This window comes from Dama dama, chromosome 1, assembly GCF_033118175.1.
Source record: "Dama dama isolate Ldn47 chromosome 1, ASM3311817v1, whole genome shotgun sequence".
Classification (NCBI taxonomy): Eukaryota; Metazoa; Chordata; class Mammalia; order Artiodactyla; family Cervidae; genus Dama; species Dama dama.
In genome coordinates, this window is record NC_083681.1 from 74,852,530 (window position 1) to 74,876,267 (window position 23,738).

General features: G+C 38.3%; 1 protein-coding gene across 4 annotated transcripts in view; it reads right to left on the bottom strand.

Moving 5' to 3' along the window:
- Positions 1-23,738, bottom strand: part of CKAP5 (cytoskeleton associated protein 5) — a 97,197-nt gene that overhangs the window by 65,296 nt on the left and 8,163 nt on the right. Inside the window, exon 1 of one of the 4 annotated variants that reach the window (XM_061153046.1) lies at positions 9,445-9,463. The exons of the other annotated variants lie outside the window; for them this stretch is intronic. The gene's annotated coding sequence lies outside the window, so the exon portion shown is untranslated. Of the gene's footprint in view, positions 1-9,444; positions 9,464-23,738 lie in introns of those variants that run through there. 4 annotated transcript variants of the gene reach the window in all.

Consider the following 23,738-nt stretch of genomic DNA (forward strand, 5'->3'; position numbering starts at 1 on the left):
TAACTGCACCATATAAAATATTGCTGTCATTGTGCTATGTTTTCTGAAATGGCTTCTACTACTTCATAGCCTCAGTTTAAAAAAAACTATTGGTTTATGATTTTGTTGCTTTCCATTCAAAGCAAAGGCTTGGTTCATACCAAAACTTTCCCAGGCACTGAAATAATGGATAGTATTTTGTGTATACGTGTGAAACTGAAGACTCTTGCTTTGTCTTTATCTTTTCCCAAATTAATATGCTAAGAAAAAAAAAGGACTTCACTAATTTTTCTCCATAATTAATTTTAAAATTAATTTTAGAATGTAATTTTTTACATATCTAAGAAAATATATACAATATATGTTTTAGGAGGCATTACAATAAAATTGATATACTGACCTACCATCCAAATTAAAAATTAGAACTTTACCAATATTATTGCACCAGTGCAACTCTTTCCTACCCCCATCCTTCTTCCCAAAGCAGCACTTTCCATAAGTTTGTTTGGTTCTATGCTGTGGTCCGGAGAAGGCAATGGCACCCCACCCCAGTACTCTTGCCTGGAAAATCCCATGGACAGAGGAGCCTGGTGGGCTGCAGTCCATGATGTCACTAAGAGTTGGACACGACTGAGTGACTTCACTTTCACTTTTCACTTTCATGCGTTGGAGAAGGAAATGGCAACCCACTTCAGTGTTCTTGCCTGGAGAATCCCAGAGATGGGGGAGCCTGGTGGGCTGCCGTCTATGGGGTCGCACAGAGTTGGACATGACTGAGGCAACTTAGCAGTAGCAGCAGCAGCATGCTGTGGTCAGTCACATATTCCTAAACAAAATTAACTGTGTTTGCTTGTGAGCCTTAGAAAATGTTATACTGTTGTATAACTTGCCTTTTTCATTAAATGTTTCATTTGTAAAATTCACCCATGTGGTATACTAAAGTTTAAATCTACTAAAATTGTGCTCGAAAGACTTATGCTGGCGCAAAACCTTACCATTCCAAGATAAGTATAGAAACAGAGGTAAGTGTTTAGAAACTGCCATAGCAGCTATTCTAACTTCTTTTATTATGGTGGTCTAAGGAACTGAAAAATGTTGAGTGAGGCTAATGTATAAAATACAACAAGAAAAGTAAGGGAGGACAGAGAGTAAGGCTGGGAGGTAGTCTAGATCAGACCCTGAAAGGTCTTGTAAGTGATGTTAAGAAATCTGGACTTTAGCCCAAAGGAAGGAGACTTTGACTGAAGGACTGTAAACAGAAAAATTTGATAAGGTATCAAATTTGCATTTTTCAAACATTATATAATGTAAATATAAAATCAATATAAAGAATGTCTTGGAAGGCAGTAACAATGGAGGAAAATCAGAAAACTGTAATCTAAGTGAAGGATGATGATAACTTGGAACTAAGAACAGTGGCAATGCAGGTAGAGAAAAGAGAATGGATTTTAGAGACATAAAGAATGTCAAGGACTATCTTTATTGAGTGACTACAGGAGTCTAAGATCAGGATAAAGATGAAGCTTTGGACAAGCTGTGTCTGAGATGTACAGTAGACAAGGGTAGATGTGGAAAGCAGTTGGAGATTCCAGCCTGGCGCTCAAGAGACAGAACTGGTCTGGAGATAAAAATTTAGTTAGGAGTCATCTGTGTGGCTCAAATGGTAAAGAATCTGCCTGCAATGTGGGAGACCGGGGTTAGATCCCTGGGTCGGGAAGATCCCCTGGAGTAGGGAATGGCTACCCACTCCAGTATTCTGGCCTGGAGAATTCCATGGACAGAGGAGCCTGGCGGGCTACAGTCCAAAGGATCGCAAAGAGTCAGACACGACTGAGTAACTAACACACACAAGGGGTGGATGAATAGTACCGAGAAAGGGTGCATAGTGAGAAGAGCCCCAGGTTAGAGTTTAGATGTTTCAAGTTTAGCAACCAGAATCTATAGGACCTTAGTCTATCATGTATAGTGCCGGATACACAAAATGATCAGTTAATGTCTGCTGGGGAAATAAAAAGAAAAAACCACAATAATCCAAAGTGCAGTAAACAGTCTTACCAAATTTGAGTTTTTGTTACTTAAGGGAAACTTTGTTACTTTCAATTTCTACCTGCAAATCTAAATTAAAAAAGAAAAAGAAAAGGAATTCTGTATCTTCAAAATGACCACTAACTTAAGGTTGAGACCTTAGGTAAGTTACTTACCCAAATGTACACTGCCTCAGCAAGCTTGTGTGTGAACTGGGAATAAAAGTACACACCTCAGAGGACTGTGTGGATTAAATGAGTCAGTACATGAAAAGCTGTTATACTAGGTACTTGGCATCTAGGTACTTGGCTCAATAAATGCTAGCAATTTACTATCATTATTTGGCATTCCAAATTTGAAAATGTTTATCTCATCTCTAAATTATAGTCGACTTTATTTTGGAATTGCATAGCATTAAAAGAGCAAGTCTATAAGCAACTTAGAATATTGCTTAATGTGTAAGATACACGATTATATTAAATCTGTCATGTTGAAATACAGTATTAATATCAAAGTATTTTGAAATGTGAGCATATGGGTTTCTACATTAATACATTAAATAAAACACAGCAGCATATTTAATAACTACTGTAATTCTGAAGTTATGATGAATAAAAATATTTTTATATATTATACGACTACAGATGATTTCTACTGGTGACAGAGGCATATGTTCTTCTAATATCACTGCAGTTTTATTGTCTACATTATTAACTGAAGAAAATGTCAAAATTTCAGTTAAAAGGTTAGTGAAAATAAGATGTAATTATTTTTCCACATAAATGTACAGAGTCCCTGAATCCTAACACAGGTTAAAATCTCTTAGTCTACAACCTTTCAAATTCTATGATCAAAGACTTTAGGGCACTGCTTACAATCATCTCAAAGTCCCTTGTTAAAATAACAGTTAATACCCATCCAATACTTCAGTGGCACTTTATCTTTTACAGGTATTTTTATAATCATTCATCTTCTGTGTATTTCATAATGTAAATGCAAGCACACTATCTCATTTGGGTTTATTTTCTTTCTTTATATTATTTTTAGTTATGTGGCTCTTTCTTACTAAACTGTAAGATCCTCTTGAGCAAAAGCCTTTTGTCTTATTAATCTCTATCCTCACAAGGTTCAAATAAATAAAGCATCACTATCCTCTTTTTTCAGGTTTATTTTCTTTCTTTTTTAAATATTATTCTTAGGTAACTCTTTCTTACTCAACCATAAGATTCTCTTGAGCAAAAGCTTTTTGTCTAGTTAATCTCTCTTTTCATGAGGCTCAAATAAATAAATAAAGCATCTTTATCCTCTTTCTATACATGGGGGGAAAAGAGGTTCAGTGTCCCGCCAAAGGTCACTTGGGTGGAGGAGAATGGTCTAGAGGAGATTTCTTGATTCTTAGTTTGGTGAATTTTCCATGACTTACCTACATATGGTTTCTATATGATCTACAGTGAAATCTATTCACCCTATATCTATTCATATAGTATAAATATAAGTTATTTTGGTGATTACCTAACTCAATAAAAATATAAACATCAAATAAGAGTATATGTGAAAGACAAGTTCACTTGCTTCCAAAGGACTTAAGGTAATTTAGAGAAATTTAAAATAGTTAGTTGGTAAGGGGGAATCATCCCTGATCAGCAGCTGCCAAATAATCAAGCTAAGTACCTACCTGGGTCTCAGATACTGTTCACTTGTCTTTGCATAAGAAATAACTCAGTTTTAATTGTAATTTGGGGTTATTCACAATACTTATTCCACTGAGTACTGACTCTAACAGTTGAAAAAGATCTTTCCTTGAAATTGATAAAAAAAAACAAAAGAGTAGCAGACTATAATCTACAGTTCATACTAGTTTCAAATTTATAACTACAATTATAGAATATTTGTGGGAGGGTAGGAAAAAGGTCGGAGAAGGAAATGGCAACCCACTCCAGTGTTCTTGCCTGGAGAATCCCAGGGACAGGGGAGCCTGGTGGGCTTCCGTCTATGGGGTCGCACAGAGTCGGACACAACTGAAGTGACTTAGCAGCAGCAGCAGGAAAAAGGTCATTAAAGTGGCCACTTGTTTACATAAAGTTAAACTATGCCTCTATCTGCACATTTTAACTAACCATTATCAGGCAGGCCTTAGGAACATTCAGAACATATTCAGAAAGTAATGCAGAGGACCCTCAGAGTTCATAAAATGAAATATGTATAAAATAAACCAATAATTTCACGAAAAGTCGTACAATCTAAAGGCCTGAATAATCTCTTCTGAGAAATGTAGTGCTATTTTCAAAACACACAGCAAACTAAAACCAAATAAACATTCATAATAGCTAAGAGTGGAAACCACCCAAATCTCCACCCACTGCTAAATAGATAAATAAAATGTGGTAAATCCATAGAATAGAATATGATTCAATGATAAAAATGAGGTACTATAAAGAATTTCTAAAATTCAAAAATAGGCAAACAACGTGATTAAAAAGTGGGCAAAGAACTTGATTAAACACCTATCCAAAGAAGACAGACAAATGGCTAATAAGTGCATGAAAAGCAGCTCAATACTACTAAACATCAGGGGAATGCAAATCAAAACTATGAGAGACCACTTCATACCTATTAGGATAGCTACTGTCAAAAATCCAGAAAACAGCAAACGATGGCAAGGATATGGAGAAACTGGAGCCCTTTAACACGGTTGGTGAGAATGTAAGACGGTACAGCTACTGTGGAAAACGGTATGGTGGTTCCTCCAAAAATAAACAATATGGCCATATGATCCAGTAATTCCATTTCTGGGTATACTGAAAGCAGGGTTTGGGTTTCCCAGGTGGCACTAGTGGTAAAGAACCTGCCTGACAATGCAGGAGACATAAGAGATGCAAGGTGGATCCCTGGGTTGGGAAGATTCCCTGAAGAAGGAAATGGCAACCCACTCCAGCATCTTTGTCTGGAATCCCACAGACAGAGAAGCCTGGAGGACTACAGTCCATGGGGTTGCAAAGAGTTGGACACAACTGAAGGGACTTAGCAAGTACAAAGAGATCTCTGTACACCCAGGTTCACAGCAGCATTATTCACAACAGTTAGAACACGGAAGCAACCCACGTGACCATCAATGGATGAACGGCTAAGCAAAATGTGGTATGTACACACAACAGAGTATCACTCAGCTTTAAAAGGAAAGAAATTCTGACACAAGCTTATAACCTGGGTGACGCTTGAAGATACTGTTAACCGAAATAAGCCAGCCACAAAGAGACAAATGCTGGGATTCCACTTATGTGAAGTGCTTATTGTTGTTGTTCAGTTGCTCAGTCCTGTCCGACTCTTTGTGATCCCATGGACTGCAGCACACCAGGCTTCCCTGTCCTTCACCATCTCCAGGAGCTTGCTCAAACTCATGTCCATTGAGTCAGTGATGCCATCCAAACATCTCATCCTCTGTCACCCCCTTCTCCTCTTGCCCTCAATCTTTCCCAGCATCAGGGTCTTTTCACTGAGTCGGCTCTCCACATCAAGTGGCCCAAGTCTTGGAGCTTCAGCTTCAGAATCAGTCCTTTCAATGAATATTCAGGGTTGATTTCCTTTAGGATGGACTGGTTGGATCTCCCTGCAGTCCAAGGGACTCTCAAGAGTTTTCTCCAACACCACAGTTCAAAAGCATTAATTCCTCAACACTCAGCTTTCTTTGTGGTCCAACTCTCACACCCATACATGACTACTGGGAAAACCACAGCTTTGACTACATGGATCTTCATTGGCAAAGTAATGTCTTTGCTCTTCTTAGAGTAGCCAAACTCCTGGAAATAGAAGCTAGAATAATTGTTGCCAACAGATGTAAGGAGAGGGGAATGAGGAGTTACTGTTTAACAAGTATAAAGTTTTAGTTCTACAAGGAGAAGAATTATGGAGATGGATGGTGGACGATACACAACATTACAAATGCATTTAATGCCACTGAACTGTACATTTAAAAATGCTTAAGATGGTAGATTTATATGAAATGTTCAGAATAGGCAAATCTACAGAGACAGAAATTGGATGAGTGGTTGCCTACGACTAGAGTGTTTGGGAATATTAAAAAGTGTGAAGGAGGGTGGGGTTTCTTTTTGGGGTAATGAGAAATGTTCTAAAATTGACTGTGGTGATGGTTGCACAAATTTATGAATATACTGAAAGTCACTGAATTGTACACTTTAAAAATGGGGGAATGGTATATAAATTATATGTCTTACTAAAACTGTTGAAACAATAACAACAAACAAAAACTAACAAAGTTTACTTAAAAAGAGGTCCTTGGGAAATAAGAATGATATGTAAAAGTTGCCAATCATTTTACACTTCCATGGGCTGGCTATAATGATTAGAATCCTTTCTAATAATAAGATCTAATACTCCAATTTTACCTTAAGTATTCACTCAATGAATTTCCCACTGGGCAAACCATGATGGTTCAACGAGTTCACAGGAGTAAAAGTAGATACCTAAACAAAGAACCATATCCACTTGAAACTAGCACAACACTGTTAATTGGCTATACACCAATATAAAATAAAAAGTAAAAAAAACAAAAAAACACAATCCCAAACAACCATAATACAAAATGTAATATATGTGGAAAGTGCCCTAAGCAAGAGACAAATAAGGGTTAGGGAGATCAAAGATAGGATCACTGCCAGTGAGTAAGGGATGGTCAAGAAAAATCTTATAGAAAGGATGACATCTGAGCTCAGTAATAAATTATAGGTAGATTAACAAAAAACAAACAAAAACAAAACCAGGAGTGGAGAAGAGATACTGAAGGTGAGAAAATGCGAAACGCAAAGTCTTGGAAGTAGAAAAGTACTAAGCATGTTTAGGGAACGCTACATGGCTCCACTTAACATAGACCAGAAAGATAGACTGGGGTCAGATCATGTATATTCTTGAGTATTAAGCTAAACAGCAGAGGATGCTGATGATCTGAAGCAGGGCAATGACATGATCCTATCCACTTTAGAATGCTAAATCTATGTAGAATGAATTGGAAGGGAGAGAAAGTAGAGTACTGATAAGAAATTACTGCAGTACTCGAGGACAAAGCTAAATAGAAGCCACAACTCCTAGGAATGGAAAGGATGAGCAGAGGAGACTGAAGGGAGTTACATTAAAGAAACAATCAGCAAGCCTTAGCAACTAAGGATGTGGGAGTAGGAAGAAAAATCTAGTAGGAGGCTCCAGTCTACATGACTGGGAGAACAGTGGTGCTAATGACAGAAAAATGTCAGAAGAAAGTTCTGAGAGTTGTTTGTTTAGGGGGAGTGGAGGAGAGGTTAAGAATACGATGAGTTTGGTTTTAGATTTGAAATTCAAGTGGGTGGAAATGTGGCACCAGGAATGAACAGAGGGCTCTGGATTTTATAAACAGGAAACCAAGTCTTCATTACATAGCAAAGCTTGATGTTTTAAGAGTGCATAACACTGCCAACAAAGAGAAGCATTAATAAAATTAATTTGACCTATATATGATGTTTGTTATGGTTCATTCAAGTTAGTCCATACTACAAATACTCAGAAATTTCAAGTTCATTATCATTATGGTTCATTCAAGCTAGTTCATACTACAAATACTCAGAAACTTCAAATTACTCCGCATTCTGTTTTTACCCTAGTCTAAAACAGAGGCAAACTAAATCTGTTCCACAGAAACATTATAATTTTAATACCATTGTTGTATCTAAAAATGACTTCTAAAGAGCTCAAATACCATATAGTTCACACTATTGCTGAAGAATGTTTACATGTAATTATTTATTTTTAGACCAGAGATTAGGAAATGTTTCCAAAGTCACACATAAGGCCACAACTTAGAATAAACTCTGAACTTAGAACAGATTTCAGTTTAGTGTCCAATTAAATATTAAATGTGCATTATGTACTATCATTAGCATACAGACCCCAGCAGTCTATGCATTTCCTCTTTCATGAACCAGCTAAAAGCAAGGCACTGAGAGAGAAAGCCATCAGTAACAACAGTAAGGTCAGACCTGGGGGTAGAACCTGTATCTCCTATTCCTCAGTCCACCATTCTTCCCCGTCACTCAAGGGTCCATGCAGTGTCCTTTTACTTTAAATTCCTGCACTATGACAGCTAATAAGAACATGTATACAGCTACTAAACATATTGTTTTAGTTTTGACTTGGGAGGAAGGTATGGTAGTGAAACTATCTTATGGCTAGCTCCCAAACTCTTGACCTACAAAAGCTCTTCACTATCACGATACAAGAGATCTGGATCTGATTACCATTCCTGGACTCCTGACTTCTGTCTAAGGAAATGCTACTGCAGAAGCATAGAATGAGTCTGAGGGAAGTCTGAGGAAAAATTCTCCCCACCCAAAAAGAAACTCCTCTGAACGATTATAATAAAGAATGATGTGAACTTGCTAAAAAAAAAAAAAGGAAATTATAAAACAAGGATAAGACAAAATACACATACATGCCCAGAAATCTTTACTCAAAGTATGTCTAAGAAGGACAACTGGATTAAAGAAGTATAACAATTATGTAACTGTCATAGAAAATTTTAAAATGTATTACCTGGCCAAGCCAGACAAAATCTCATCACTTAAGTAGCCAGTAACAAAAATGACAAAACTTTCCCTCTAACTTGAAAAAAAACACACTGCCTCCAGGTAATTCTCATTAACAAGGACAAGTGTTACCCTCTTATTGGAGTATTTTGCGTATGGGGGCAGAAACGGGAACTACTCCTCTAGTAGGTCATCTCAACAAACTTGAGTGGGCTTGCTGTACTAGTCCTGGGATGGTGGCCTCCCACCGATTCCTTCAGAGAGGGGCAAAAGAGCTGACTCTTTCACATTCTGCTACTCATATCAGTGGGAAAGGTTAACTGGACTCTCCTCAAAAGATGATCACTGTTAAGTGTCTCCAAAAGTGGGGGATTCGATAGCAACACAGGCCTCTGGGGAGACAGAAAGCTACCCCGGGCTGTGAATCAGGTCAACTTTGAGAGTTACTGCTCAGTTGTACCAAGATAGCTGAAAATCTAATGCTTACTCATCTCAGAGTTAGCCAGGTCTCCAAATCCCAGGCTAAGGACCCAAGGCCCAGGACCCTAGATTCCAGCTCCACCCATCTAGCTCAGCGGGATTATACTAAGCAAAAGCAATCCTCTCCTCATTTCAAGCAGGAACCAGACGGGGGCAAAACTAGGCTGTGAGCACAGCTCAACCACTGCATATCCAAACCAGCACCCTAGGGCCGCTGTGACCACCCAGAAGTAGAGCAGATGCCCCAGGCTTTAGCTCACTGCAGCCGGCATTGTTTACGCTCTTTCGCTGCCTTAGCCTCTGATAGGCCAGCAAAGTCCCCTGTACAGTCCACCAGGACTTCTGACATGGGCGCGGGATGCTTGACCCTCGCCCGCAGTTTGACACTTACGCTCCCGGGCAGGGAGAGATCGCAGCCCTACGGTTCGAGGAGGAATCAGCAGGAATACCGGGCGGGCGGGGGCGGTGGCAGCATTGGTGCGGAGGGCCGCTGGGAACCGCCTCCTCGGGGGCGGGGCCCAGAGCACACTGTCAGAGTGCCCGCCCTACCCCGGCCCTGGCCCCCGCCCGGCACACTGACGGCTTAAAGGGGCCGCACATGCCTGTGCTCAGAGGTCTGCAGGACTCTGGGCGCTCCTTCCATCCCACAGGGCTCTCAAAGCAAGAGGCTAATGAAGGACCAACTAGGAACACTCTACCTCGGTTAGGTGTGGGCCTCTTTTTTTGTGTGTGGCAACATAGATAATGTTCCAGAAACAAAGGAGGTGACCTGTTCTTACTATCACAATCTTAATGCCTCCATCAGGGGTGAAAAAAATTGCGGCAGGAAACAGTCAAAGCATCAAGGTAAATATATAGTCCCCACTATCTTAGTGGCTTATTCCATTAACTGCTTATTAACTCGAGCAGTTAGTGTTTTTCAAATGGCAACTCAAAGACACAGAAAAGAATTCTGAGAGCCTGCATTGCTTCACCTCATCCTTTCACTGACTTCCTTCTCTTCGGTACAACGAGGAATCCTAGACAACGATAGAAGATGGATGTGCATGCATGCCAAGTCGCTTCAGTCATGTCCCACTCTGCGACCCCATGGATTGTAGCCCACCAGGCTCCTCTGTCCACAGGATTCTCAGGCAAGAATACTGGAATTGATTGCTATGCCCTCCTCCAGGGGATCTTCCCAAACCAAGGGATCAAACCCGGGACTCCTGCATTGCAGGTGGATTCTTTACCATCTGAGCCACCAGGGAAGCCCATGTAATAGGAAGAGTTCTTGAGAAAATCGTAGTAGAAACTGGACTAAAATCTCAAGGAGTTAAGTAATGGTCTCTGATCTCTCTGTAGGTTATTAAAGAATTTTAAATTTCTTTTCATAGGAGGAATTTTTCCTCAATCTCAACTTACAAGGTTTGTATGCATTTTGTGTCTCCTTTATACTGTCAGGAAAGAGATTTATGTGTTTATTAAGCCTGTATTGTTGTTGTTCAGTCACTAAGTTGTATCTGACTCTTTGTGACCCCGTGAAATGCAGCATGCCAGTCCTTCACCTTCTCCCTGAATTTGTTCAAACTCATCTCCATTGAGACAGTGATGCCATCCAATCATCTTATCCTCTGTCGTCCCCTTCTCCTCTTGCCCTCAATCTTTTCCAGTATCAGGGTCTTTTCCAGTGAGTCAGCTCTTCGCATGAAGTAGCCAAAGTATTGGAGCTTCAGCTTCAGGATCAGTCCTTCCACTGAATATTCAGTTGATTTCTTTTAGGATTGGCTGATTTGATCTCCCTGCTGTCCAAGGGACTCTCAAGAGTCTTCTCCAACACCACTGTTTGAAAGCATCAATTCTTTGGTGCTCAGTCTTCTTTTTGACCCAACTCTCACATCCATACATGACTACTGGAAAAATCATAGCTTTGACTACATAGATCTTTGTCAGCAAAGTGATATCTCTGCTTTTTAATAGCTTTTCTTCCAAGGAGCAAGCGTCTTTTAATTTTGTGGCTGCAGTCACCATCCATGTTGATTTTAAAGCCCAAGAAAATGGTTTCTGACACTCTTTCCACTTTTTCCTCATCTATTTGCCATGATGTGATAGGACCGGACGCCATTATCTTCGTTTTTTGAATGTTGAATTTTAAGCCAGCTTTTTCACTCTCCTCTTGATGAAGGTGAGCTTCATCAAGAGGTTCTTTAGTTCCTCTTCACTTGCTGCAATTTAAAGCGGTATCAATCTTGATTCCAGCTCCTAAGTCATCCAACCCAGCATACCTTCATCTAATCTTGATAAATAAACATACCTTATTAAAACCTTAAGTCACCCTAAACCTATTTAGGAATCAATATAGTAAAGCTAAAGACCATTTATGGGCTTCCCTGGTGGCTCAGCGGTAAAGAATCTATCTACCAATGCAGGGGATGCAAGTTCAGTCCCTGGGTCAGAAAGATCCTCTGGGGAAGGAAATGGCAACCCACTCCAGTACTCTTGCCTGGGAAATCCCATGGACAGAGAAGCCTGGCAAGCTACAGTTCACGGGGTCACAAAAGAGTTGGACAAGACTTAGCGCCTGAAGAACAACAACAAAAGACCATTCATAAGTGCCTGAACATCTCCCACCCCAAATAGGAGTTCAAGTGGAAACTTAAATTCCAAAGGACAGGCACAAAGACTGCTCTAATATGGAGCAGACCCAGGTTACCCTTATTCTGAAGGTCTTAAAAAAATTCTAGGCTAAGGTTGCCATGAAGAGAAAGTGATTCAGACTAGAACAGTCTTATTTTGAATTGCAAAAAAAAAAAAAAACCTCATTTCAAAGTGCATTTAACTGTGAATGATACTTTTGAATTAGGTAATTAAGACCTTCTTTCATTCTATCTGTATCAAGCTTATCACACTGTTCTGAGAGCAATGGTTTGTAGATCAGTCTTCCCATTAGACTGTGAGCACCTCATGGCAACGGTTGGAATGTATCTCATCTTTTTTCCCAGTATGTGATACCAAATGAATACTCGGCAAATATTTATACAAACGGTATGACCAACACTTAAGAGACCAAAAAAATCCACTGATTGTACAACTCAGTACAATCGGGTTTATGTATTTTGTCCCAAAGCAAAGACATTTTATATAATATTACTGAATAATACTTAGATATCTCACCAAATATCACAGCCCAAACACAGCCCATCTTATTTCGGTTACTGTGTCCTTCTCTTTACAAACCATGAAGAGACTAAACTGGACGTGTAAAATCTTCACAATTCAGCAAATTACCAGAAAGAAGTATTCTCCAGGGCAAGGTTGAAACCGTTTAGGAAATGATTCAGCAAACATTATATATGGAAGAAAATATGGGAAAATGATAATTCATTTATCAGAAAGGTGGCATTTCTTTGTGCTTTTAAAAAACCCTTCTTCACTGTAATGTTTTTTCCTGAAACAAATCAAGCATAGATTAAGGAAAATATTTATTTACACATAGCCAGAGTGAAGGGGGGAAAGTTTTAAGCATTAACTGGAATTCTTTATTAGGTCATATTCAGTGAAGGGAAGAGGCCAAGTTAGTGATTAAGAGCACTGATTCTGGAGCCAGAATGCTTAGTTCAAATCCTGGCTGGGCCATTTATTAGCTGTGTGGCTTTAGACAAAAACTCTTACCTCTGTGCTTCTGTTTTCTATTTGTAAAATGAGGAATTTCTTACCTTACTGGGTTAATTAGGAGAATTAAATGAGTTGAGTTTATTATACTTAAAAAGTGCCTAGAATTAACTGCTGAACATAAGCAGTAAATAAAATACATAACGTTCAACAAATACTCTCTGCCTTTTCTATCACATTCCTCCATTAAAAAGCAAATGGATAGCCCCTTCCCACTGACTGCTCCCTGTGTTCCTCCTAGCTGTCAGAAGTTAACTGAGGATTAGAGGAAGAAGAGGTCCTCCAATGCAAGAGCTTTTAAGTCAGGTTTACTGAGGTATAACTTACATATACTAAAATTTACTTTTAAAAATTCTTTCTTGGAGTAGAGTTGATTTACAATGTTGTGTTAGTTTAAACTTCACTCTTTAGTACACAGTTCCATGCACTCCGACAGAAATACAGTCATGTCTCCATCACCACAGTTAAGAACATCTCTACAAATCCTGCAAATTTTCTTGTGCCTCTTTGTAACTAACTCCTCTCCCCCAGATCATCACTGATCAGTATTCTGTTCCTACAGGTTTGGTTTTTCCAGTGTCACATAAAAAGAACCACACAGTGTCTAGTCTTTTGAGTCTGGCTTTGTTCACTTAGTACAACTGAGATTATCCATGTTTATTCACATATCAGTAGTTTGTTCACTTTATTGCTGAGCAACATTCCACTGTATGATCTAACACATTCTGTTCATCCATTTACCAGCTGAAGGACATATGAACTGTTTACAGTTTTTAGCAATTGAAAAAAAAAACAAAAGAAAAAACAAAACCCAAAACTGATACAAATTTTGGTATGAACATAACTTTTCATTTCTCTTGGGCAAATATCCAGGAGTGGGAAAGATGGGTGAGACGTTAAGTACGTCATTAATTTTATAAGTAACTGTCAAATTGGTTTCTAAAGCGTCTCTTTGTACCCTTTCATGCTCTTCTACTAACAATAAGTCAAGGGTAACTGGATTATTACTTACTACTGATTTTCAGTATGGATCTGTATTTTTATACCTACCAATCAGTTCTTTCTGCAAGTTAGTATTAATGGTGTGTAATTAGTCTTCTATTTATGAAGAATCATTGATCACTTGACATGAATCTTAAATGTTACTTTATAACACGTTCAAAGGGAAATATCAATGAAAATTACTTTCAAACCCCATCCAAGAGTAGTCATATATGTTAATTTTTTCTGGATCAATAAGCTATAAGAATGAACAAAAAGTACTACTAGTAACTAAATACGTTAGGGTATACTTCTGTCAATCAAACTTGCAATATTCAGACAAGAGTTTCCAGAGCCTAAATAAAATTTCTCAACAATGTATATAGCAAGTATTATTTAACATCTTTAGCAAAAGTATAATTCTCCTGATTAGGAAGCAAAAAGGATGCATACAAGAAAATGTTTGGAAACTCATTATAAATATTATGTCCAGAGACTTCCCTGGTGGTCAGTGGCTAAGACTCCACACTGGCAATGTAAGGTGCTCAGGCTTGATCCCTGGTAAGGGAACTAGATCCCAGGGGCCATAACTAAGACCCAGCACAACCAAATAAATAAATATTATAAAAAATAAATACTATATCCAATATTACAAGAAAATGCTGCTGCTGGTTATGTAAATTGGCACATCCAATTTGGAAAATATTTGATATTAACAACCCATTCCCAAGAGAATTGGAAGTCCACACAAAAGCTTGTATATAAATGTTAACAGCAGCATTACTCATAATAGTCCCAGGGTGGAAATAACCCACAAATCCATCAACTGATATATGGGCAAAACAGATTGTGATCTATCCATTCAATGGACTATTATTCAGCCATGAAAAGGAATGATATATCCTACAACATGGGTTAGCCTTGAAAACACTGTACTAAGTGAAAGAAGCAAGACACAGAAGGCCACATATTGTATGATTACGATGATACGAAATGTCCAGGTTAAGCAAATGTACAGAGACAGACAGAGAGCCAAGGGCTGGGGTGAGAGGGCTGGGAGGGAAATGAAGAATGGGGAGTGACTGTTAGTGGGTATGAGGTCTCTCTTCAGGATGATGAAAATGTTCTGGCATTAGCTAGTGGTGATGGCTGCACAACTATGTGACTATATTAGGAAACCACTGTACACTTTAAAAGAATAAATTTTATGCTGTGTGAATTATGTCTCAATTTTTAAAAAACCCATTAATAGGAGATAAATAAATAAGCTATAGTATATTCACAGAAAAGATATCATACAGCAGTGAAAATAAATGAAGACAGCTATTTAAGTTAAAATATGCATAATTTTACAAACCATGCTGAGAAAATAGCTAGTTACTGAACAACATACATTATGATTATTCAAACCCAAATAATATACTGTGTAGGGATAGATACATTTGTAGTTAAATTTAAAAGAAAAGTATGAGGATGATATCCTGAAAACAGCAAAGCAGAAAAGGTAGAGATGCAGTCAAGGAAGGGTGCACAGGATATTGATATGATCTATTTCTTAAACTGGGGGTAGGAATACTAATGTTTCTTTTTTAAAGTTCACAACCTAGACAGCATATTAAAAAGTAGAGACATTACTTTGCCAACAAAGGTCCATCTAGTCAAAGCTATGGTTTTTCCAGTAGTCATGTACGGATGTGAGAGTTGGACTATAAAGAAAGCTGAGTGCCAAAGAATTGATGCTTTTGAACTGTGGTGTTGCAGAAGACTCTTGAGAGTCCCTTGGACTGCAAGGAGATCCAACCAGTCCATCCCAAAGGAAATCAGTCCTGAATATTCATTGGAAGGACTGATCCTGAAGCTGAAACTCCAATACTTTGGCCTCCTGATGTGAAGAACTGACTCATTTGAAAAGACCCTGATGCTGGGAAAGATTGAAGGTGGGAAGAGAAGGGGACGACAGAGGATGAGATGGTTAGACGGCATCACCAACTCAATGGACATGAGTTTGAGTAAACTCCGGGAGTTGGTGGTGGATAAGAAGGCCTGGCGTGCTGCAGTCCATGAGGTCGAAAAGAGTCAGCCATGACTGAAGGACTGAAATGAACAAAAATGACTTATATTTAAAATATACTAAATATCCCATGACTTTCTAAATGAAAGGGGGAAAAAAAGCTCTGCCTCTAGCTAATAAAATTCTATAACTGTAGTGTTCAGGCAGAAACTTGGAAGATACTTTTTATATCCCCAAATCCCTGCTCTACTTAATTAGCTGTGAAACCTTATGGAAGTCATTTAATCTTTGGGGGCTTTGGTATTTTCACGCATAAAGCAGATTTTATGGAACAGTATTTCACAACAATGATTTATACATAATAAACAGCAGGCTTCTGCAATTCCAAATTTTTCAGTACCAGGATATATGCGGCTTATGTTATTAGATGTGTGGAAAGTGCTTTTGCTTCATGGTAAAAACCTCACAGTCCCATTCCCTTTGGCCCTTGGTTAAATGACAACAAAGGAATGGTAGTTTGCTTTATGCTAGTATCACAAATGTAGTACTAATTAAAAACCATAGCTTGCAAAAATGTGGGTTCCACTATCATTTTCCTTTTTCAGGCATTATAACCCTGGTAGAAAATATTTTCTCCCCAGATTCAAAAAGTAGAGATTCACACAAGTCACTCAAAATGCAAAAATGTACTTAGCAGCTACTTATGCCTGGCAAAGAAAGTAATGTAAAAAGTAAAAATATTCATTCAAAAAGTCAGAAATTTGAATTGTATTTCCTTCTCCTAACACTCAGTACTGAGAAGTGACTTACTAAGTCATCTAGTCACATCTATCTCAATCTGTAACACCACATAATCAGAATCACATACAGAGCAGGCCTTTCTATAGCCTGTACTCAGGACACCAACTGCTGAACTTTCACTATCAACCATCACTAGAATGATATTGAAAATAATGCATTAAAAACCCCAGACAAGTGGCTTCACTGGAGAATTCTACCAAACATTTAAACGTTTAAAGAATTAACACCAATCCTCCCAAAATTTCCAAAAAATTAAAGAGGATGGGACACTTCCAAGCTCACTGTAGGAGGAAACAATTACTCTGCTACCAAAACCAGACAAAGACACTATAAGAAAACTACAGACCAACATCACTATTAAATACTGGGCAAAAACCCTCAACAAAATACTAGCAAGCCAAATCCAAAAGCATATTAAAAGAATTGTATACTACAACCAAATAGGATTTACTCCTGGAATACAAGGATGGCTCAACGTATCAAAATCAATGTAGCCCACCATAACATTGTCCTTCAATAAGAAAATGAAAAGATGAAAACCACAAGACCATCTCAACTGATCCAATAAAAAGCAGCTGACAAGTTTTAACACCTTCAATGATAAAAACACTCAAACTAGGAAAGAAACTACTAAATAATCATAATCATAATCGAGGCCATTTAGGAAAAGCTCACAGCTAATATACTTGGGGTGCTTTCTGAATGGCTCAGCAGGTAATGTGCCTGCAGGAATATGCCTGCAACACAGGAGACACAGGTTTGATCCCTCAGTCAGAAAGATCCCCTGGAGGAGGAAATGACAATCCACTCACTCCAGTATTCTTGCCTAAAAAATCCCATGTACAAAGGAGCCTGGCAGGCTCTAGTCCAAAGGGTCACAGTCAGACATGACTGAGCACACATAACATCATACTCAAGAGTAAAAAACTGAAAGCTTTTCCTCTAAGAGTAGGAACAAGGCAATGATGCTTGTGCTAACAATCCTATTCAATATAGAATTGAAAGTCAACGTTCTCTGCAGGAAAAAAAAAGTCTTATGCAGAGAAATTAGGCAAGATGAAGAAACGACAGAGATCTAAATCAAAAAGGAAGAAGTAAAATCATATTTGCATATGACATAATCTTATTTGTAGAAAACCTTAAAAGATTCCACAAAAGCAAATTGTGAATAAATGAATTCAGTAAGTGAATAAATTTTGTGAGCAGAAATGAATTCAGTAAATGAATGAATTTTGCAGAATACAAAACCAACACACAAAAATCAGTAGTTTTTATATACTACCAATGAAAAATATGAAAAGAAAATTAAGAAAAAAACTCCACTTAAAATAATCTATAGATTCATCATAATCTATCAAAATTCCAACAGCATTTTTTGTAAAAATAGAAAAATTAATTTTAAAATTCACATGGAATCTCAAAGGACCCTGAATAGTAAAAATATTTTTGGAAAAAAAAAGAAGTTGCAGTACTCTCTTCCTGATTCTAAAGCATATTAAAAAGCCACAATGATCACAACAGTGTGGTAATGGCAGAAAGACAAATAGACCAATGGAACAGCATAGAGAACCCAGGAATAAACCCTTGCATATAGGGTAAAACGATCTTTGTTTGACAAGAGTGCCAAGACCACTCAATTGGGAAAGGGTGGTCTCTTCAACAAATGATGGGAAAAACCAGATAGCTACATGCAAAAGAATGAAGGTGGACCCTTATCTTACATCATACACAAAAACTAATATGAAATCATTAAAAATCTACATGTAAGACATAAAGCTATAAAACTCCTAGAAGAAAACATAGAGGAAAAGCTTTATAACACTGGAATGTACAATGATATCTTACCTATGATGCCAAAAGCACAGGCAACCAAAGCAAAAAGGGCCAATGGGGATTATATCAAAGTTAAAAACTTTTCTGTATCAAAGGACAAAATAAACAGAGTAAAAAGATAACCTACAGAAGGAAAGAAAATATTTATCAATCATTTATTTGATAAGTGGTAAATATCCACAGAATATCAAGAACTCCCACAACAAAACTCCAAATAATCCAATTTAAAATGGGCAAAAGACTTGAATAGATGTTTCTACAAAGATGAGTATTTTGTATATTTATTGAAATTCATTGGAAGGGCTGACACTGAAGTTCCAATACTTTGGCCACCTGATGCAAAGAGTCAACTCATTAGAAAAGACTCTGATACTGGGAAAGACTGAAGACAGAGGAGAAGTGGGGGCATAGGATGAGATGGTTAGATAGCATCACCAACTCAATGGACATGAATTTGAGCAAACTCAGGAAGATAATGGAGGATAGGGGAGCCTGGCATGCTGCAGTCCATGGGGTCACAAAGAGTCCGACATGACTTAGCGACTGAACAAGAACAACAACAAAGATGATATACCAATGGCCAATAAGCATAGGAAAAGATGTTCAACATCACTCATCATCAGAGAAATGCATGTCAAAATCACAATGGGATTATCTCTTCACACCCAATAGAAGGGTTACTATTTAATAAGCAAATTTTTTTAAAAACAGAAATAACACATGTTGGCAAGAATGTAGAGAAATTGGAACACCTGTATACTGTTGGTGGGACTGTAAAATGGTGCAACAGCTACAGAAAACAGTATATGGAGGCTGCTCAAAAAAAGTAAAAATAGAGTATTGTACTATCATATAATCCAGCAACCCCACTTTTAAGTGTATGTGTAAGTGTGGGTATATATCTCTCTCTCCAGAAGAACTGAAAACTGGGACTCAAATTTATACACTCATGTTCCAAGCTGCAGAAACAACCCAAATGTCCACTAAAGAATGAGTGAATGGATAAGCAAAACATGGTAAATACATACAATGGAATATTGGCCTTAAAAACGAAGGAAATCCTGTTATATGCCACAATATGGATGAACTTTGAGGATATCATGCTGAGTGAAACAAGTCAGCCACAAAAAGACAAACACTGTGTGAGTCCACTTACAGGAGGTACTAAACGAGTAAAATTTATAGCAACAGAAAGCTGAATGGTGGTTATCAGGGGCCAGGGAAACAGGAAAAGAAGAGCTGCTTAATGGATACAGAGTATCTGATCTGCAAGATTAACAAGTTTTGGAGCTGTGTTTCACAACAACTGAATGTAACCATTAGTTTAAAATTATGATGGTAATTTTTATGTTACATGCTTTTTAAAAAATATTAGTTTTTAAAAAGTGAGACACTCATCTGTTCAAAATGTTTTGTAGGTATTTGAAGAAAAAAAGATAAAGACTAAAGAAATTATTTAAATACTGATGTGGAAGAAATCTATTATGAAGTTTTAAAAAGAGCTTTGGAAGCTAGCACATGAAGTCTCCTTTTTTGTGTGGTTAGTAAAAGTGTAAAAACCGGGTCATACACATTGGTGGTAGGCTGATAATGACCCCCAAAGATATTGGGCTGTAATCCCTGAAAACTATAAATGTTTTATATGGGAAAAAGGTCTCCACAGATGTGATGAAGGATTTTGAGATGGGAAGATCATCTGGATTATCTGAGTGAGCCCTGAATGCAATCACATGTATTCTTACAAGAGGGAGACCGATGAAGAGCTGACACACTCAGAGGAGACGGTGATGTGAAGATGGAGAAGAGCAAGACTGTAAGAGGCTAGAGTGATGCGACACAAGCCAAGGGATATCGACAGCCGCCAGCAGTGGAACAGGCAAGAACGGGGCGCTCCCCGGGACCTCTGGAGGAACATGGCCATGCCTCAGTATCAGCCTCCAGTAAGCCTCATCCTAAATTTTTCTAAAATTCTTACTGAAATATTGTTGATTTACAGTGTTGTGTTAGTTTCAAGCATACAGCAAAGGGATTCAATTGTGTATGTGTGTGTACAAAAAATATTTTTTCCATTATAGGTTATTACAAGTATAGTTTCCTGTTGGTTATCTTTTATGTATATAGTACAGTGTATATTTTAACCCCAAACTCCTACTCACCATAAATTTTAGGCTCAACTCCAGAACTGTGAGAGAATAAATAATTGTTGTTTTAAGCTTCCAAATGTGTGGTCATTTGTTTTGGTAGTCATAGAAAACCAATACATGTTTGAAAGCACATAAAAATTTTCTCGATGGATCCACAGAAAATTATTAACAATGACCACTTTTAGAAGAATGTATATGGGACTAGCTAAAGAATTTTTACTTTTCATTTTAATACATAGCCTTGTCTTTTATTTTAATGAACAACAAGCTTCAATATATTTTATCAAAATGTTTTTAAAAGCTCTAAAACTTCAAAATTCCAGCCTGGCACCTTGAAGCTGAATCTGTCTATACATATTCCATAAGCCTCACTTCCTTCCTTTAATATTTTTTGGACATTGTATCTCCCTTGAAAGAGAGATCTGAATCTTATTTATTACCCCAGCATCTAGCAGAATGCTTTGTCCTCTAACACATAATTCCTAAAACAGCACAATTTCATCAAATTATAGAACTCTTAAATATACAATAAATGTGTTCTGAGTTTATAAATAAAATTTTTCAGGCTGAATGTATTTAAAATGTGAAAAGGAAACATGATATAATTAATAAAATTCTAAAGCAAACCCTTTTTCAAAGTGAAAAATTATTAAGTAATAGATTTCAAAAATTTAGAAGACTTTTGTCACTGTTTTCTTAGTACCTACATTTTGATTATAAAATCCATTAAAAGAAGGAAATTTTAATTTTAGAATCGTTTGTTTGGTAAAGTCATGGCAGGAGAGCAGCTGCTTGCAATAAATCTTGTACAGCACCCTGGTCAAAATTGTATATTGTCACCCTGCTTATTTAACTTATATGCAGAGTACATCATGAGAAACGCTGGGCTGGAGGAAGCACAAGCTGGAATCAAGACTGCTGGGAGAAATATCAATAACCTCAGATATGCAGATAATACCACCCTTATGGCAGAAAGTGAAGAAGAACTAAAGAGCCTCTTGATGAAAGTCAAAGAGGAGAGTGAAAAAGTTGGCTTAAAGCTCAACAGTCAGAAAACTAAGATCATGGCATCTGGTTCCATCACTTCATGGCAAACAGATGGGGAAACAATGGCTGACTTTATTTTTGGGGGCTCCAAAATCACTGCAGATGGTGACTGCAGCCATGAAATTAAAAGACGCTTACTCCTTGGAAGGAAAGTTATGACCAACCTAGACAGTATATTAAAAAGCAGAGACATTACTTTGTCAACAAAGGTCCGTCTAGTCGAGGCTATGGTTTTTCCAGTAGTCACGTATGGATGTGAGAGTTGAACTATAAAGAAAGCTGAGTGCCAAAGAATTGATGCTTTTGAACTGTGGTGTTGCAGAAGACTCTTGAGAGTCCCTTGGACTGCAAGGAGATCTGACCAGTTCATCCTAAAGGAAATCAACTCTGAACATTCATTGGAAGGATTGATGCTGAAGCTGAAGCTCCAATACTTCGGCCACCTGATGCGAAAAACTGACTCATCTGAAAAGACCCTGATATGCTTGGAAAGTTTGAGGGCCAGAGGAGAAGGGGACGACAGAGGATGAGATGGTTGGATGGCATCATCGACTCAATGGACAGGGGTTTGGGTGGACTCTGGGAGTTGGTGATGGACAGGGAGGCCTGGCGTGCTGCAGTTCATGCTGTCGCAAAGAGTCGGACACGACTGAGCAACTGAACTAGTCAAAATTAAATTCACCCAAAACTGTCAAGTTGGATGTTGGAGTTAGATCTAAGTTATAGCACTTGCTTTGTCACACACTACCTGAGTTTCAGTTTTATCATCCATCATTACAGTACCATCTTCATGTGGTTCCTTATTTAATACACATTTCCTGAGCATTCATTACGTGCCAGGCAGTATTCTAAGCACTTCACATACATTAACTCATTTATTTCTCGTAACTCTGAGATTGATGTTATTATTCCATTTTACAGATGAGAAAACCCCCTCTGCCACACAAGTGCACTTAGTATGTAGCTAAGTGCCTAATACAGAGTAGCGTGAGATCATAAGATGTCACTCTGTATTAGGCACTTAGCTACATACTAAGTACAGGAAGTGAAATACAGTAGCCCAGTGGCAATGTACTATGAGGGTGTAACAGGCAATTAATCTAGACTGGAGGGTGAGGGAAGGTCTCCCTGAGAAAGTGATATTTAGACTGAGAACTAAAGGAAATAGCAATTAGCCAGACCTAGGCACAATGACTAGATATAACAAGAGAATGTTTCAGGCATGTGGGTGAAAGCTGACAAGAGCTAGGCAAGATCTGCAACTTATGTGGCCAAAACAGAAGCTGAGAAATAGGGCAGACTGAAAAGGGTCCAATCATACAAAGCCAGGGACTTTACGCAAGGAAGTAGTACTGTGCTTGTGTTAGTTGCTCAGTCATGTCCAACTCTTTGTGACTCCTTGGACTGTAGCCCTCCAGGCTTTTCTGTCCATGGAATTCTCCAGGCAAGAAGACTAGAGTAAGTAGTCATTCCCTTCTCCAGGGATCTTCCTGACTCCAAGGATTAAATCCAGATCTCCTGCATTGCAAGTGGATTCTTTACCATCTGAGCCACCAGGGAAGACCCATCATGGCAAATAGCAAGCACTCAAGAAACAGTAGGTATCATTACTATATTATTATTATAAGCATCATCTCAGAGTCATTTAGAGATCTTAGACAGACTTCAGTTCAGTTCAGTCACTTAGTCGTGTCTGACTCTTTGCGACCCCGTGGACTGCGGCACACCAGGCTTCCCTGTCCATCACCAACTCCCTGAGCTTACTCAATTGAGTCAGTGATGACATCCAACCATCTCATCCTTTGTCATCCCCTTCTCCTCCTGCCCTCAATCTTTCCCAGCATCAGGGTCTTTTCAAATGAGTCAGTTCTTTGCATCCATTGGCCAAAATATTGGCATCTCAGCTTCAGGATCAGTCCTTCCAATGAATATTCAGGACTGATTTCCTTTAGGATGGACTGGTTGGATTTCCTTGCAGTCCAAGGGACTCTCAAGAGTCTTCTCCAACACCACAGTTCAAAAGCATCAACTCTTCAGCATTCAGCTTTCTTTATAGTCCAACTCTCACATCCATACATGACCACTCACTGGAAAAACCACAGCTTTGACTAGGCAGACCTTTGTTGGCAATGTCTCTGCTTTTTAAAATGCTGTCTTCAGACTTAATCAAACCCACATTTTAATCTTCTGGTTCAAGAAAGGCCTAAGTTAGCTTAG